At 44.3% G+C, this 16,304-nt stretch overlaps 1 protein-coding gene across 11 annotated transcripts in view; it reads right to left on the reverse strand.

The window, feature by feature from the left end:
• SYT1 (synaptotagmin 1) overlaps nt 1-16,304 on the reverse strand; it is a 542,326-nt gene that overhangs the window by 253,401 nt on the left and 272,621 nt on the right. The window contains exon 1 of one of the 11 annotated variants that reach the window (XM_019543168.1): nt 8,462-8,482. The exons of the other annotated variants lie outside the window; for them this stretch is intronic. The gene's annotated coding sequence lies outside the window, so the exon portion shown is untranslated. Of the gene's footprint in view, nt 1-8,461; nt 8,483-16,304 lie in introns of those variants that run through there. 11 annotated transcript variants of the gene reach the window in all.

Genomic DNA, 16,304 nt, shown 5'->3' on the forward strand with positions numbered 1-16,304 from the left:
CTGCGTCAGGTGGAGGTCCTGTACACAGGTTAGAAACCTGCGTGAGCGGTGGGACTTTGCTGTCTTACCTTGGTCCTTGGGAAGACCTTAGAGAAAATTATCAAGGAACACATCTGCAGGGGCCCAGCAGGGGAAGTAATGCTCAAGCGAAACCAACATGGGTTCACTGATGGCAGATCCTACCCAACTAACCTGGTTTCCTTTTATGACCAGGTCACCAAGTCCTTGGATGTGGGCATTGAGGTGGATGACATCTACGTGGACTTCAAGAAGGCCTTTGACACTGTTTCTCACCACATTCTCATTAAAAAAACTAGGTGACTGTGGCATTAATGCCTACACAGCTAGATGGCTGCATCCAGAGACTTGCGGTGGACGGATTGTTTTTGACCTGGAGGGAGGTGGGCAGTGGAATCCCTGAGGGCTTGGTACCAGGGCCTGTACTGTTCAACATCTTTATCAGTGATCTGGATGTGGGTGTGGAAAGCACACTGTCCAAATTCACTGGTGACACCAAGATGTCGGGCGAGGTGGGCACGCTGGAGGAGAGGGACAGAATCCAGCTAGATTTAGACAGGTTACAGAGGTGGGTGGATGAAAATAGGATGGAATTCAATGCAGACAAGTGCAGGGTACTGCATCTACGGAGAAGGAACCAGCAGCACACCTATAGGCTGGAGAACACCCTTCCAGTCAACACAGTGGCAGAAAGGGATCTTGGAGTTATTGTTGACTACAGGATGAACATGAGCTGCCAATGTGAGGAAGTGGTCACTAAGGCTAACTGCACCTTGTCGTGCATCTACAGATGCATTACAAGCAGGTCCAGGGAGGTGATCCTTCCCCTCTATGTGGCATTGACCAGGCCGCAGTTGGACTACTGCATCCAGTTCTGGGTGGTGCACTTCAAGAGGGATGTGGCTAGCATTGAGACGGTCCAGAAGAGGGCCACTCACATAGTCAAGGGGCAGCAGGTCAGGCCCTACAAAGAGAGGCTAAAGAGCCGGAATCTATTCAGCCTCCACAAGAGAAGGCTGAGAGGGGATCTGGTGGTCGTTTACAAACTCACCAGGGAGGACCAGCAGAAATTAAGTGAGGCTCTGTTCCCTCAGGTACCACTGGAATAATGGCTACAAATTGTTAGAGAGAAGGTTCAGGCTGGACATCAGGAGACATTACTTTATGGTTACGGCTACCAGGCTCTGGAATGGACTCCCAAGGGAGGTGGTGCTCTCTGCTACCTTGGGGGTCTTCAAGAGGAGGCTGGATAGATATTTAGCTGGGGTGTTATGACCCCAGCACTTGTTCCTGCCTGATGATCTGTTTAGGTCCCTTCCAACCCTATGACACTATCATTATGACTAAGATCCTGGCCCGCATCATCCTGAACTGCCTTCGTTGCATCACTGAGGAGATTCTTCCAGAAACCCAGTACAGATTCTGACCATCCTGGGGCACTGAGGACATGGTTTTTGTTGCCAGGCAGATCCAAGAAAAACATCAGGAGCAAAATTAAGAATTGTTCCTCATTTGCATTGACCTGACCAAAATTGTGAAGCTCTGTAGACCATCCTCCAATCCCTTGGCTGCATGCTGAAATTTGTCACCATGCTGAGGCTCCTGCATGATGATATGACCACCACAGTCCTGAGTGGAAGACCTGAAATTGACATCTTCTACATCTGAACCAGGGTCAAACAAGGTTGTGTGATCATTCCCACCTTGTTCGCTATCTGCCTGACCATCATCATCTACCTCATCTGAGATGATCTACCATCTGGCATCAGTATCCAGTATTGACTGGATGGGAAGCTTTTTAATCTTGGGCACTTCTGGACATAAACAAAACTCACCACTTTGAAAATTTGGTGACTTTCAAAATTAGTGATGAAATTTCAGAATCTTTAATTTACCAGCATACCTGTATACCTTTCTGCTTTAGTTCTATGTCTCTTTCTGCATTCCACCCACTAATAAATGCTTATTTACAATAGATTTGAATACTGTATTACTAGGGACCTACCAGATTAATAGGCCAAGGTGGCTCTAATATGGCCAGGGCCCCTGATTTCACTGCTGTATCATGGCTAGGGTTGCCACTTTGAAGGTCAGGGTTGCCATTTTGAAGGCAGACCAAAGTTCCCCTCCATGCCTCTGATTGGCTGCAAGTCCCACCCCTTCCACGCATTGATTGAAAACCCTAGCTCATGGATTGGCAATGTTTTTGGGCCGAGTGCCAAAACCCATGCAACTTCAACTTGAACGATGTTGGCATGCCAGGGTCAGATGGCAGGGGAGCTACGAAGGGCCTGATCCTCATTGTGGCAGTGTAGCCTTGGTCCCTTCCCTGCTGTCTGCCCAGAGGCCCACATACAGCTGCCACTAGCAACGAGCAGGGGAGGGTGGGTGGGAGAAAACTCCTGTTCGGGAGCAATACAAGCCATTTCTTTCCTCCCTTTCCTCTCTAATGCTGTTGCTCCTGTGTCTGCCTTTCCAAAAAAAGCTCCAGGCTTCTCCCTTTCCTTTGTACTGGAGCTTGGACAGTGAGTACGTGTCTGTATGTGTGTGGTGGGGGGGAAGGAGTGGAGATTGAAGGGGAAACAGGAAGGGCAGAAGGAGTGGTACCAAGACTTAAAACAGGGTACAGGGAGGAAGCAGCTGCCCCTCCATTTGGGAGGGGGAGGGGGGAAGGCAGGGACACCAGGCAGGACAGGGGAAGATGCCTGCTGTTTATCACCCCTGGGTGTAGAGTCTGTGCCCCTCAGCCCTGCTGGGCTCTGTGCATGCATGTGAGTAAGAAAGATCAGACACTCTGTGTATGCATGTGTATGTGCACATGTCTGTGGATGTGTCTGATTGGGGGCAGCTGGGAGTGGGGAGCACACCTGCCTCCTTGCCCCCAGGAGTGGGGTCTATACCAGGGCCAGATCCTGAGGGGACCTCCTGCCTGCCCCCCCTGCACACATGTGCATGCATACACACACGCATGCACGTGACCATGCTTCCCCACCTCTTCCTTCCTCCAACTGATGCTTCTCCTCCTCTTTCTCCCTCCCCAGTGGCAACAGAATGGGCATGGGGTGACAGTGCAGTAGGGTGGGCATGGGGACATGAGCAAGGGACTCTTTGAGGGCTGGTAGGCAATGGCAGGAGATGCCAGAGAGCAAGCAGCCACTGGGGCAGCATGGCATAGGAGCAGAGCTGCTGGTGCCTGAGTGATGCTGCTGCTCCCCCCTGCACTGCCCCCACCACCAGGGCCTCTGTGGGGCCTTGTTCAGCCAGCACTGCTGAGACACTGACCCTCAGGGCTGTGGCAGGTCTCCTGCTGCCTGTGCTGCCTCTCCACTGCTGCTATGTGGAAACTCATGCCACGGGATAGGGGAGAGGGAGAGAGAAAAGGAGAATGTGTTCAGAGTCCAGGGCACCTGCAGCAGGAGCTGGGGCAGATACAGGGGGGCGGGACCCAGCCCTGCAGGTACTCACCCCACTACGTATCTCAGGTCCCACTGCACTACATGACCTGGCTCCAAGGACTGCAGCCAGAGCTGCTGCTGCTGCAGCTGGGGCCTTCCGTGCAGGGAAGGGTGGAGGCAGAAGAGTGGGCAGTGCTAGGTGTGCTGCCCCCTGCCCCTTACTGGCTGTCCGCCCTGAGGTGTCTGTGCAGCTGCTGCCACCACGGAGCCAGGCCAGGGCTCCAGACCCTGATGCACCAGTTGCAGCCCCTCAGCTGCCTGCCATGGAGCCCAAGTTGCTTGCAGCAGGGCTTACAGTCTCCCCGTTGCCTGTGTGAGCAGCCCAGGCTCCATGGCTGTTGGCAGCTGCCCACAGTCCAGGCCAGCTGTAGCACGCCGAGCAATATGGCCTCACATGCCATGTTCTGGCACGGATGCTAGGGGTTGCTGACCTCTGCAGCTGAAGCAGAGTGTTGAAGGGCTTTTCCTGGCTCCTCCTCTTCCCTTCTCCCCTTCTGGAGAAAGAGAGATGGGAACTTTTTCTGCTTCTCTCTCCCCACCCCCTTCAGGAGATGGGCAGTTTGCCCTTTTTTTTCTTCTTTGCTTCCTTCTCCCTCCCCCCACCCTTGTAGACGACAGCTCTTTGCCAGCTTTTTCACAGGGATCCACCTATTTCATGGGAGACTGCCAATTACACGACTTCCGTGAAATCCATAAAATTGTGTATTTGGTAGGTCCCTATGTATTCTAGCTAAATTTTATTCTCAAGATTTCCTTTAATTAAATATGTAAATAAGTTCATAAACCACTGCAGATTTATCTTTAAATAGAACCCAATCTAGCATATAATGAAATGCAAAATAGAGTTCTTTTGATAGAACATTTAATCTGCATCTTAAAAATATACAACTTTAGTACTTAAACGCTTATTAATCTTAGGAGGCTGGCTAGCTTAGTGAAACCCAAATTCCATCAGATTGTATACTGTAATTGAGACTCATGATATAGTGTAGATTGGTAATATACAGCAAAATGTATTTATTTACATTGCTTGAGCTATGGCCAATATATTCTTTCATTCATTTCACCAAAAGCAGCATTTCATCGTAAGTGTTGCAGGACACAGAATTTTTGGAAAGGATGAGTTAAGTTATGCTTTAGACCTCTTCATTTGAAAGCAAAATGCCAAATTCTGCATTTTTTTCCCCACACAAGATAATTTTTCTGACACCAATATATCCAAGTTAAGAAATAGTGATGTAAGTAAAAAAAGTTTGTCTAAAAGAGTTAACAACTGTATGTAGCCTAAAGCTACAGAGATAAGTGATTCAAATATATGACTAACCTAAGCTTAGATTTCTTGGGAATGTAAGTACAAAAAAAAAATATGGTTGTATAAAATGAAATCTTTTGTCTGTATTTATTTTATGAAACATTTTTTCCTATAAAAAGGGCAGACTTGTTTACTTTCCAGTGCTTCCTGCTATTTGATTAATAGAATGAGCAACCTAGTGCTAGAAATTAGTATAACTGTATTAGAAATACTTTGATTTAAAAGAGGGTAAAAGAAGCAGTTATGACTAACGGAAAGAAGAAAATTCAGTGAAAGGCTTTTGCCAATTATTCAGCAAATAAAAATTACACATATGATGGAGCCAATAAAAGTAAAGACTGCTGAAACATTCTTTAATGAAGAACTATGAAAGTAGTTTTATAATTACTGTGGAACAATAAAAACAAGTTGGATGTGGATTTCTTAAGTAAATGATATGCTAATAACTTTTCCTATTTAATTTAGACAAAAGAGATTATGGGGCCTCAATAATAAACATTGTTTGTTTATAACATACAGTCCTTATCACGTTTCCCACTATGTTCTGGGGGATTTGTGTGGCATCATGTGAGTACTGTTGAGTCTTTAACTGATACGGTATGCGTAGTTTCTTTGTACAGGTAGTGACAAGCTGTATTTAGCTGTAACACCCTTATGTTTATATATAGTGTGGTATTTGATAAAACATTAATTTTGATATATTTTATATTTTAGGCAGGCTTACTTAGTAGGACAGTGATCAGCTTAAGCTTTCCTCACCTATTCACACCTGGGAGAGGGTGATAATTAGCATCTGAGAGGGGTTTGTCAGATAGGCCCCACAGATCAATGACAAATTTACAATTTAGAAGAAGGAACCTGTAAGAATAACACTTGCCTATTCAGAGAAAGGACATTTCTTCCTGTGCAGAAAGAAAGTGAGAAAATTATCTGTAGGATATTGGACTAGTATTTTTGATGTCTGTAAGATGCAATATTTTCCTATTTATAATTAGAAAAGGAAATATTTTTAGTTTGGTAAGCATGCATCTTTTGGCGAGCAGGAAGTTATATGCATAATGTGGGCTCCCCATGAATCCAATGGATGATATATGTAAATGGCAAGGTAAGAAACCATACTTAAGCTCTGACTTGAGAGCAAGGTTTTGTCTAAAGCTTTCTGGGGATATGGGGCTTTGGCTCCTCAGTAAGCAGGTTGAGTTCAAGTTGTGTTTAAGACAAAGAGTAAAAATCAGAGCATTGTTTTGATATTTTCCCTTGGGTTTTTTCCCCTCTCTCTGTCTGCATACAGGCACTCCTCTTTCACAGGGGTGGGGAGATCCATCTTTTCTGAGTGCTTGACTTGACAAGAGCATGGTTCTATGAGCTGGCAAAATCCCCTCTGCTAGAAGCTGACAAGACGAGGGTGAGACAGGTAAAGCTGAGGCTCCACTGCTCAGGGAGATGATCTTTAGAACATCTCAGTCTGTTTTCAGTGGTCAAGCAGGAGATGGCATTATGGCAGAGGAGGGTTTGGGGAAAGAGGCCACACCAGAAGGCATGACAAGTTTGGGACCATGTCCTGGCCATACCAGAGGCTGGGTAGCATCACAATCCTGATTTAAAAATGTGTCTAAAATTCGCAGGTCAAATTTGGCTACTCAACAAAGCTACTCACAATAAACACTGATGCAACCAGAACAGCCTTTTGTAAATCGAACGTTTGGTGACAGAAAACTGAAACTCCTATGATACCTCAATGGCGTTTTGCAACATTTTTGGAATGGTAATTTAATACAGGATCTGAAGCTATTCCCATTAGAGAAAATGCAGAGTATATAACATTGGTTTAAAAAAGTCACTCTAGATTTCTTCCAGAATCTGTCCCATAGGGAGGTTCAGAATTTTCTTCAGTGAAAATATGCTTCTTGCTTCAGAGCTGCTGTGTGGCCATGGGTGACTTGTGCCTCCTGAGATTCAGGAGGCACCAGATCACTGATGCGGGGGTCCCCCCAAAGCTGACCAGGGCGGGGGAGAGAGTCCTCCAGTAGCCAATCATCAAGTGCAGAACTACCAGCGGTGAAAATGGAAGTGCACTTCCACTGGCACTTCCGGTTTTGTGGCTGGTGCTTCCAGGGGGTGCATGGCCGATCTCAGGGGTTGCATGTGCACCCACTACGTGTTGCCAGTGTGTGTGGCTTTATCCTTCAAAAGCACTGTCTTCACTCCTCCTAATTCACACTTTTTATTCAGGAAAAAAAGTGTTTGTTTCTCTTGATTTAGTTTCCAAAAGAAAAATTAAAATGGAAGGTGCATTTAGCTGACACACTAACGTTCTGTCCAAAAATGAATATCATGTCTGATTATCTTTCCACAACTAGAAGCAACAAATGGCCCTCACCGGTAAGGGAGATTACAATGGCAGAGATTTTGTTTTCTTCATTAAGAAAAAGTTAAGACCAGTCATTTTTCAATTTATAAGGGGAAAAAAAATTAAAAGGGTTTAAAACCACAAGCAAAGAACTACTTAAAATTAGATACAACTTTTAATATCAGTAGTGCCATTGGCACTTTGCTAGGAAGGAAACTTCTTATATGCTTATCTTATGAGAACACACCACACGAAGTAACTTGAGAATTCTCATATAGTTACCGTTGTGAGGTAAATGACATTAATACTGATATTTTTATAGAAATAATTATGCTTAGCAATATAGCTTAATACAAACATTTCTGCAAGTATCTTATTAAGGATGCAATTTATATGCAGCACGAGTGTGCACACACAAAAATATTTTACTTATGTGTGCATGCACACACACACACACACATATATTTTACTTATGTGCACACACATATTCCAGTGATTGTGTATAAGTAAGAAAATGTTAATAATGAAAAAATCATTACAATGAAAGGCTCCATAGCCCATATTCTGCTATATCGCTAATTTTCAGGTGTATTGTCAGCATTCGGCTATACCAGCCACCTGCAGACATGCCAGCATTCTTCACAACTTGCAACTTATCTTTTATTGAACAATTAAAAGAATAATATTTAATCACCATTCTGTGGTGTGACACAATTACAACAAACAGATACTACAACATGTACAGAATAATGCCTTGAAGTAGCGGATCACAGACCTTCAGTTGAGCTATGCTACTCACAATACAAGTTTTGATATAAAAACCTGAAAATGAACCTTTAATCTTGCACTATTGAGTATGAAATGAATGATCATTAATAGAAGACAGTTACACAGTATGTTCTTAGGTTTCTAGAGGTATTTTTTCCCTCATTTTGCTAATGTTGCAGCACTTGATTGATTGCAATTTTCTCCATTTCTAAGTATTATGCCAAATGGAAACATTTTGTTCCATCCATCTTAGCAAATGACACAATGTTCCCTGGCATGTGATATTAATAAAAAGTCATGTTGCCTGCCTGTCTCTCTTGGTTGGCCACATCAAGGTTGATTTTTTTTTTGGTAGCATTTAATGTTCAGCAAGATTTGTCAGTCGTACCCCTATTAAAATCTTAAACACAGTTCAGAATATCTATGCATTTAAAAAGAATTTCTTATAAAATTTACATTGAGCAGATTTTCTTGAGGCAGCAGTAGACAGGCCTTAGCTCTGCTTATCATTTCTTAGCAATATCTTCAGAGCATTAGAGGTGAGGATTAGATTCTTACCTGGTACCCAATATAGTCCCTCTTTGGAGCTCTACACAAGTGCGCTGTAATGTGACCTAGCACTGATTCCCCAGATGCCAAACCAGTCCAGTACTGGCTGTTCATTAATCACTGAACAATGATCCTGACACTTCTGAAGAGCTTTCCTGAGATATAAAAGTAGGCACAGCCACACAGGATTAATACATACTGCCTGAAACAAATTTCCCCTATTTCTTTCAGCAATGCTGCTCACGTCTCACTCAAGACAGCTACTCAAGCACATTCAAGGGCATTCCCCAAGAAACGATATGCTAATTCTGTATCTCAAGCTGCTGCTAACTGAACTGGGTCCTGGTGCACATCTGAATATGCTGAGGAAAGAAACCTGAGTCCATGACATAGACTGTTTAATCTAATGAATAATGTACTCCTATGTAATGTATTATTACTGTCTCATAATACCATATACTACACAGACACACACGATCAATCAATTATTAAAAGTTATTACATTAAAAATGCAATGAATCCTGCACACTACAGCCCTAATTTAATTTTGACAACATAAAATGTTTTTGTGCAACAGCCCAGGCTTTGATTAAAGAGGTAAAAATATATTTGATCTCAGTCAAACAATTATATAAAATTATAAAATGGGAAAAGTATAAGATAAAATTGTATACGGTTTCAAATTAGCAAAATCTCATCTTTTAGATGCTGTTTTACTTGTTATCTCCCAACCTCTATGCTTAGCATATACTACCTAAACAATATAAGAATTTTCATAATAAGAAAAGCCAAGGGACAATTTTCTTCTTTACATAGTTATGTCCATAGCCATCTGCAGAGACAAATCCTAAGCAGCATGAACTTCTACAAATAAATTAGTTGTAGACATGGAGCAGATAAAGAATCTGTAGAAATCTGACCTGTTTTTAGTGAGATAGAACAAGGTATTTGCAAATGACTGATCAAGTGTCATTGATTAAGCAAGCAAATAAAAAAAACACGTGCATCTTGTATGTGTGAATCTCATAGCTGTTACTTGTAATTATTTTTTTGTCAAGGAGCAACTACTGGAGGGGGGTGTCATACATATGGCCTGTGGACTACTGCCATCTGACCCTGGTTTTGCAGCTGGGTCTAATCAGATTTACACAGGGCACAGTGTGTGCCCATGGCATGGGGCTGGTCCACAGGCCATATTGGGTCCACAGACCTTCTCCTCAGTATACCTAATCCAGTGGTCACTCCAGTGAGTCTGGGACCCATGCTGTGCACCCATCCTGCTTAGACTGAGCCACATGTAGTGCCTGCTTTGGAACATGGACTGCAAATGGTGCACCACTCCAGCCAGTCCAGGTCCAGGTCCAGGTCCAGGTCCAGGTCCAGGTCAGCATGGGTCTGTACTGGCGAGAGCAGGCATCATGTGTGGTGTAGTCCTGAAGCTGCCAGGATGGGCAACATGTGTGACACAGTCCAGCTAAGGCAGCCAATGTGCCCACAAAGTGCCCAATGTAGCTGCTCCAGGATCTGGGTCACACTGGTTCCAGACTAGATTATGTAGCATGAGGGAGATGAAGGGAGAAGAGGAGAGGGTCCATGGGCCTGATGTGGCTCACAGCCACTCCCACTCTACTCATCTCACCCACAGGGCTAAATGCATTTGACAGTCCTGAACTACTGCAATTTATCAGTCATGCCCCTTATTTCTTAAGGATTTTCTTAGTTTCCTAGCACCTGATTATTGCCCTTGTGAAAGAATTGAAGCAGTTTAGGAATTTTGCCAAAACTGCCTGAAGTTTTCACTTTTTGGCCATTAAAACAGATGCCTGCAACAGCAGGAGCTCATGTTTTCTAAGTATAAGCTGAGCCTGAAAGCAAACCCATCATAGGCAAGTTATTTGGCTTTCCCCTACTACAAGGCTGTCTGTAGTGCCTTCCCCTACCCTCAACCATGGTATAGTCAGGAACAAATTGAGAGAGAGAGGCAGACCACATAGAGGAACCCCTTATCTACAAGCTAGTGACACGGCATGCCCGTGAGAACCTGGGGGTTCTGGGAACCCACTGGAGAAGGGAAGCCTGGGGATTGAGGGAAGCATAGAGGTTGAAGGAAGTCACTGCAGCACATGCATGTTTCAAATACATCTGAATGTGTACAAGCATTTCATTTCTATCAACAGAATTATTTTTAGTCTGAACACTCAACATATATGCATCCACAGTGCTTAGTCTGGTCTAGAAATGGTGCAACCAGTGGAAAGTTAAACTTTGTTTGACAAGGTACAACTTTAGTCCAGGGGTACTCAACCTCCATCCTGGAGGCCAAATGCGGCCAACAGAGCCCTGGCATCTGAACCATAGGGCTCACAATGGGTCAGGAAATTTGGTGGCATGGGTGCCAAGTATTGCTGCCAAATTTCCAAGTCCTGTGCAGCCAGGTCAGGCCTGGGCCATGCTCCCTTCTCTCCCTGTGTATCCATATCAGGGCTGGGCCATGCCCCCCTCCCTCTGTGTGCAGCTGAGCCAGGGCTGGGTCACTCCTTGTCCCTGGCCACAGCCGGATCAGACGCTGCCTTACCCTCATAAGCACTAGATCTGGCCCTCCAGCTGGATCTGACCCACCAACAGACTGAACACTGTTCACCTGGCCTGAGGGGGGGTGGGAAAGGTAGGGGACCACTAGTCTAAGTGTAATAGTGGTTAGTCAGATTTAATGGATGCTTGTGCAGTTCCCCTCTTAGTAGAAGATTCTCCACTGTCCGCTATGCAGTCCAGCATACATGCTGAGTACACGGGGGGGACAAAGGCATTGGCCCCCCTCCAAAAGAGGCCCCATCCCTAATCAGGCGGGACAGTCCCAAAATAGGAACATCAAGTCCCGGTCCCAGGCTGCATGAGTCCAGGGAACCATTTGTCTTGGATTCCCAGAATTGTGCAGGGGTCGAGATTTCTATTCCTTGGGGAAGTTGTGGATTTCCCTTGCAGGCTGGCAGAGTTTCAGCCTGCAAGGGGCTGTGGTAAGCAAATGCAAGGGGCGCCATGTACATGCACATGCACGTACACATGCACATGACCAGGAATACAGCCCCAGGCAGCAGTGGAGAACAGCTCCCACAGCTGCCTGCAAGTAAGTCTATGGGGGTGGGGTGGTGGGACATTGATACCCTCATGGTAAGGGGGTGAGACAGGGGCAGGGTGTGGGGGTACTGCCCAGCCAGGGTAGTGCATGGGGCTCAGGGCCAAGGCGGGGAGTGAGAAAGAGCCACATGCAACTGGTCCAAGGGGATGGGGGCAACTCCCTGCTGATCTGTGCACTCCCAGGGAGAGGGGTGTGGGGGGGCACCTATATTTGTGCTTGGGGTGAGGTCAGATGCAGGCTGCCTGCTGCAGGCTCAGGGCTCCCTGCCCTGCTGCCCTGTCCCTTGGAGCCCCATGCCAGCTGCACCGCCAAGGCCAGACACTCTCTACCTACCCGGCAGCAGCAGGGCAGCATCATGAAGTTCTGACACCCGCTGCTGCTAGGTGGGCAGGGGGTGCCTCACCATGGTGGTGTGACTGGCATAGGGCTCCTGGGGGATGGGCAGCAGGACAGTGAGCCCTGACACTGCAGAGGGCAGCCTGCATCCACCCCTGCCCCCGCTTCCCCCCTGGCTCTACTCAGCTTTGCTCCAGCCATGCTGCAGAGTGGGGAGAACATCTTAGCCCCGCCCCCACAGCAAAAATAAAGTCAGGTCTAAGCAGTTCAGTATGCATCACTCCCTCCATTCCCATCCAGAGACGGACAATCCGGGACTCAGGAAGAGTCCATTGCACCAGCTGAGTCACAAATCAAACCACTCCCACTGTCAGCTCTGGGGTGGGAAGCTGTTAACCCCAGCAAGCCTGAGCAGCTGGGAAAAGTCATCCACCAGGACTCCTGGACTTGCCAGCAGCCCATGGGGCACATAAAAGCTGGCATTTGCAGCCCCACACATCACTGAAGTCCCTTCTGTGCCATGGGTAAAGCCCCCCCCTTATTTTTATGCACTCTAAGATTGAATTTCATCTTACAATTGTTGCACACATTGGCAGTGATCAGGGTTTTAGAAAACTAAAAGGTGACCAAAATGGTGGTTTCTTAATATTTTTGGCTTTGATTTTGCCATCATCGCATTCTCAAGATTGCATGGCTCCGATTTAGGATTTTTCAATTCTTGGGTTGGCAGCATTGTCTAATGTCAAATCAGAAACATTTCATTTACAGATTGTGTGTTATGTCATGTGGGGTACTTTGACCTATCTTTCAATAACTTCACCAACCTAATTAGCATTCCCAAGTGAAAACAGATCCACCACAAACCAGAAAGGTGAGCAATCTGTGATCTGGTATTTCTCACTCCCTCTCAGCCAGTGAAGAAGGCAAGTGAAAAGAGAGGGAGAGGAACTACCATACTGAACTGAGCCTTTCATTCCCAACATTGGTGTTGGTATACTTGCATTGCAGTGGGTTAATATATGATGACATTGTATTGTGACATACTGCAAATTGATGAAATGTTACAAAGCAAACATGGCAATGAAGCATCAGGGCAGCATGTTGAAGTCATATTATTATTGCTGCCTGAAATTCTATTGAAAAGGGAAGTAGCTTGTTTATTCTCACAGCTGTGATTTATCACTATTCTTGTCATACTATCACTGGATCTGCAAATCAACATAAATGGGTCCCAGTCCCACTTTTATCCCTCAGGCAAAACTTCCATCACTGTGAATCAGTTTTGCATGGGTAATGAGCATAGAATTTGGCCAACTGTGTTTAAGCTTTTCTTGCAACTGTTTTCTCTTCTCTGGGTTTGTTAAATTAAACTCTATTAGATTACCTCCACTTTGACCTTCTCCTCTGAAATAGTCTCACTTTTAATATTTATTATTATTTTAAATAATTCTTGCATAGATAAGCAGTCAGACATCTACTGTCATAAATATTATTTAAAAATCAATTAATGCAATATACACAAGTCTCTTGACTAGCTGTATTACAGTAAAACTTAGATGCCTTAACTTTGCGGTTCCCAACTTCTTTTATACTGCAGACTGGCACAGGAGTGGGATGGGGTGCACAGAGTTGGCTGCCTCCCTTCTGGTGTTGCCCCACCGACCAGCTTTAACCCTTTACAAGACTGCAAATGCTGGAAGCCACTCACCGGGGTGGACAGACGGGGGTCTGAGTAGAGAGGCTCATGTCCTGACCCAGCAGCCAACCGTTATACAACTGCCTTGTTCAAACAGAAATAATCTCTGCCCTATTGAAGTCACAGAAAAAAACATACAAATAGTGGGGAAAAGGTAGTAACACAGAGGAATTAGATGATTTAGGAACACAGGATTCGAAGAGACTTCCCAAGTCACTGAGTACAATTACCTACTATAGCTGGCATTACATGATCTAATCTCTCCCACAAATTTATCAGTCTCCATACTAAAAGTAGTTAGTCTCCCATCCCTTTCCCCCCAAGTCTACAACTCCAATAGGAAGGCTGTTTCAGAACTTCATTGCTCCATTGTTTATGAACCATAGGAAAAAAAACTGTCAGTACTTAACTTGTCTAAATCCACTCAAAACATCTCTGGAAGAACCACAAATTAAACCTGCATCTCCAAAGTTTCCTCTCTCCATCACATGGACCCTCTGTAACCACCATGCCTCTGGATGCCAGGAAACTGGTTCTTTTTTGAAAATGGGGCAACATGAGAAAGCTTCACAGAGGCGGCATTTTTCCTTGGCCTTGCTATGTTCCAGGTTGGTGGCTGCTGGCACACTGCATGCCCTTATTTTGCTGCACCTTGGGGTGCCCACTTACTGCAGCAGCTTAGAATCACTGTCTATGTACAGCAGACAAAACTTTCATTTTGTTGCAACAGAAATCTTTCAGATGCCTGAAACTAATTCTTCTCATAGTTTCTTTTTCTGTGTTTTATACCTCTAAGATGTCTTATCCCTTTGGCCTTCTGTCACAAGCTACTAGCTTGGAAAAAGCTCACTTGAGACTCAGAGATAATGAAAAAAACCCAAACAACAAAAGAGAAAATTTAAGACCACCACTGTGGGGCCTACCTCTACAGGTTCTGTAATATATCAAATAAAGCAACAGTCATCATGTTGTAATTGCTCCCCTGTATTACAGCTGCAGCTGTGACCGGTAAGGGTAAAGTCCAACATAAAACCAACAAATGGAATCAGTGCTACTTCCCAAGCTTAAAACCCCAGGGAAGCTAGTTACTTGCTCCAAGATCCAGCTTCTTCATCATCTCTCTCCTTCATGAGGAACTCAATTTTAGAGATAACAAGCACTCAAGGACTCACAGGAAGTGCAGTGTGCTAAGGCAAACTGCACTGCAATGAGACACCTGTACACCAAAAAAATCTACTTGCAACTATCAAGATCCTGGTAGCTACTTTGGGGTGGAATGGAACTGTGGTTTAAGCAATGGAACTAGCTCAGCTGGAATAGCGAAGATTAAATGCTGTTGTCTTTACCTCTCTCCTTAAACATATATGTGTTAGAGTTGTGCAGCTAACACAGGGAGGGTGGTATATGTATGGCTTTCTTCAGACTCATAGTTGGCACATTAGATAGGAGGATATAAAGGACCAAGGATGAAGAATTTGGCAATGATAAGGTATACAGAACCTCCCTGATGTACTGCTTTTTTCTCTTTCTCAGTGCTGTTTTTCTTGCATTCCTACTTTTCTTTTTCAGAAATTGAGTATTAGTCTACAAATACATAATTTACTAATTGCTGCCACGTGGCTGCCATGACTGTAAGTGACATTACTGGAAACCGCCCCTGAAAAGGCCCTCTACACCTGAACATGTAAAAAGGAATCATGATCCATGAAGTCAGAATTCCTCTGGTGCAGCTGGTCCCTTCTTCATTTGCTGTGGCCAGGTTGTATAAATTAGAAAAGCTTCTATAGTACTCAAACATATGCCAGGGGTTCAGGGCAACCTAGGTTAGCCCTCAGAATTTGGGAGCTGTCAGTGAGCCAATAGTGTCAAAAGGGCTTACCACCAATTGCAGAATCTGACCCTTGGTTGCCTTTTTTTTTTTTTTTTTTTTGAAAAAACAAAATAAAATTAATAATAATAACCCATCTTGCTCACCAGGTGGATTTTCTCAGCTTCCAATTAGAAGGCTTATACTCTTCTGTGAAACACTCGCATATCTTTTAATTACTATGACACATTACTCTAATGTTATAAGTCATTAAGCTACCCTTCTTACTTAACAGTCAAGGCAGGAAATGAAAAAAAAGTTACAAACAGATCTGAGGCATTCTGAAATATTTTCTCATTAGCACATTTATTTTCCACAGTCTCTTCAGGTTCATCCTCAGAATGAAAACTGTAGAATTCCTACTAAGCTCTACAGGAAGGGTAACCAAATTAAACTTCTTGAAAATGTTCACTGATATGCTAGAAAACACTCTGAATACATTTATAACATAACCACTGTAAATTAAAAAAATAGTAGTTAGAAGGCATTATATTTGTTTGCTTATTTATATATTGGTTGCATAGGAAATTTTATTAAATGAGCATAAGCTCTGTGGAAGGTAGTTTCCTTTAGTAAAATGGATGAAGACTATATGCTGATTCGAAGTCTGAAAGGGAGGACAGCAGTTGTATTACTCACAACTAATGATAACGAAAAAGTGACAACATTGAAAACAAAGTCGTGCCTTCTATTCATAAACTCCCATATCACTTGGTGACTTTAGATGGGACCTTCATTCACTGGTTTTAGACATACACATTAAGACTGTGAAGCAGTTAGTATTCACTTTGGATTCCAACGATTCAGGGGACAGTGA

This window comes from Crocodylus porosus, unplaced genomic scaffold (assembly GCF_001723895.1).
Source record: "Crocodylus porosus isolate Cpor-Errol unplaced genomic scaffold, CroPor_comp1, whole genome shotgun sequence".
In the NCBI taxonomy this organism is placed as follows: domain Eukaryota; kingdom Metazoa; phylum Chordata; order Crocodylia; family Crocodylidae; genus Crocodylus; species Crocodylus porosus.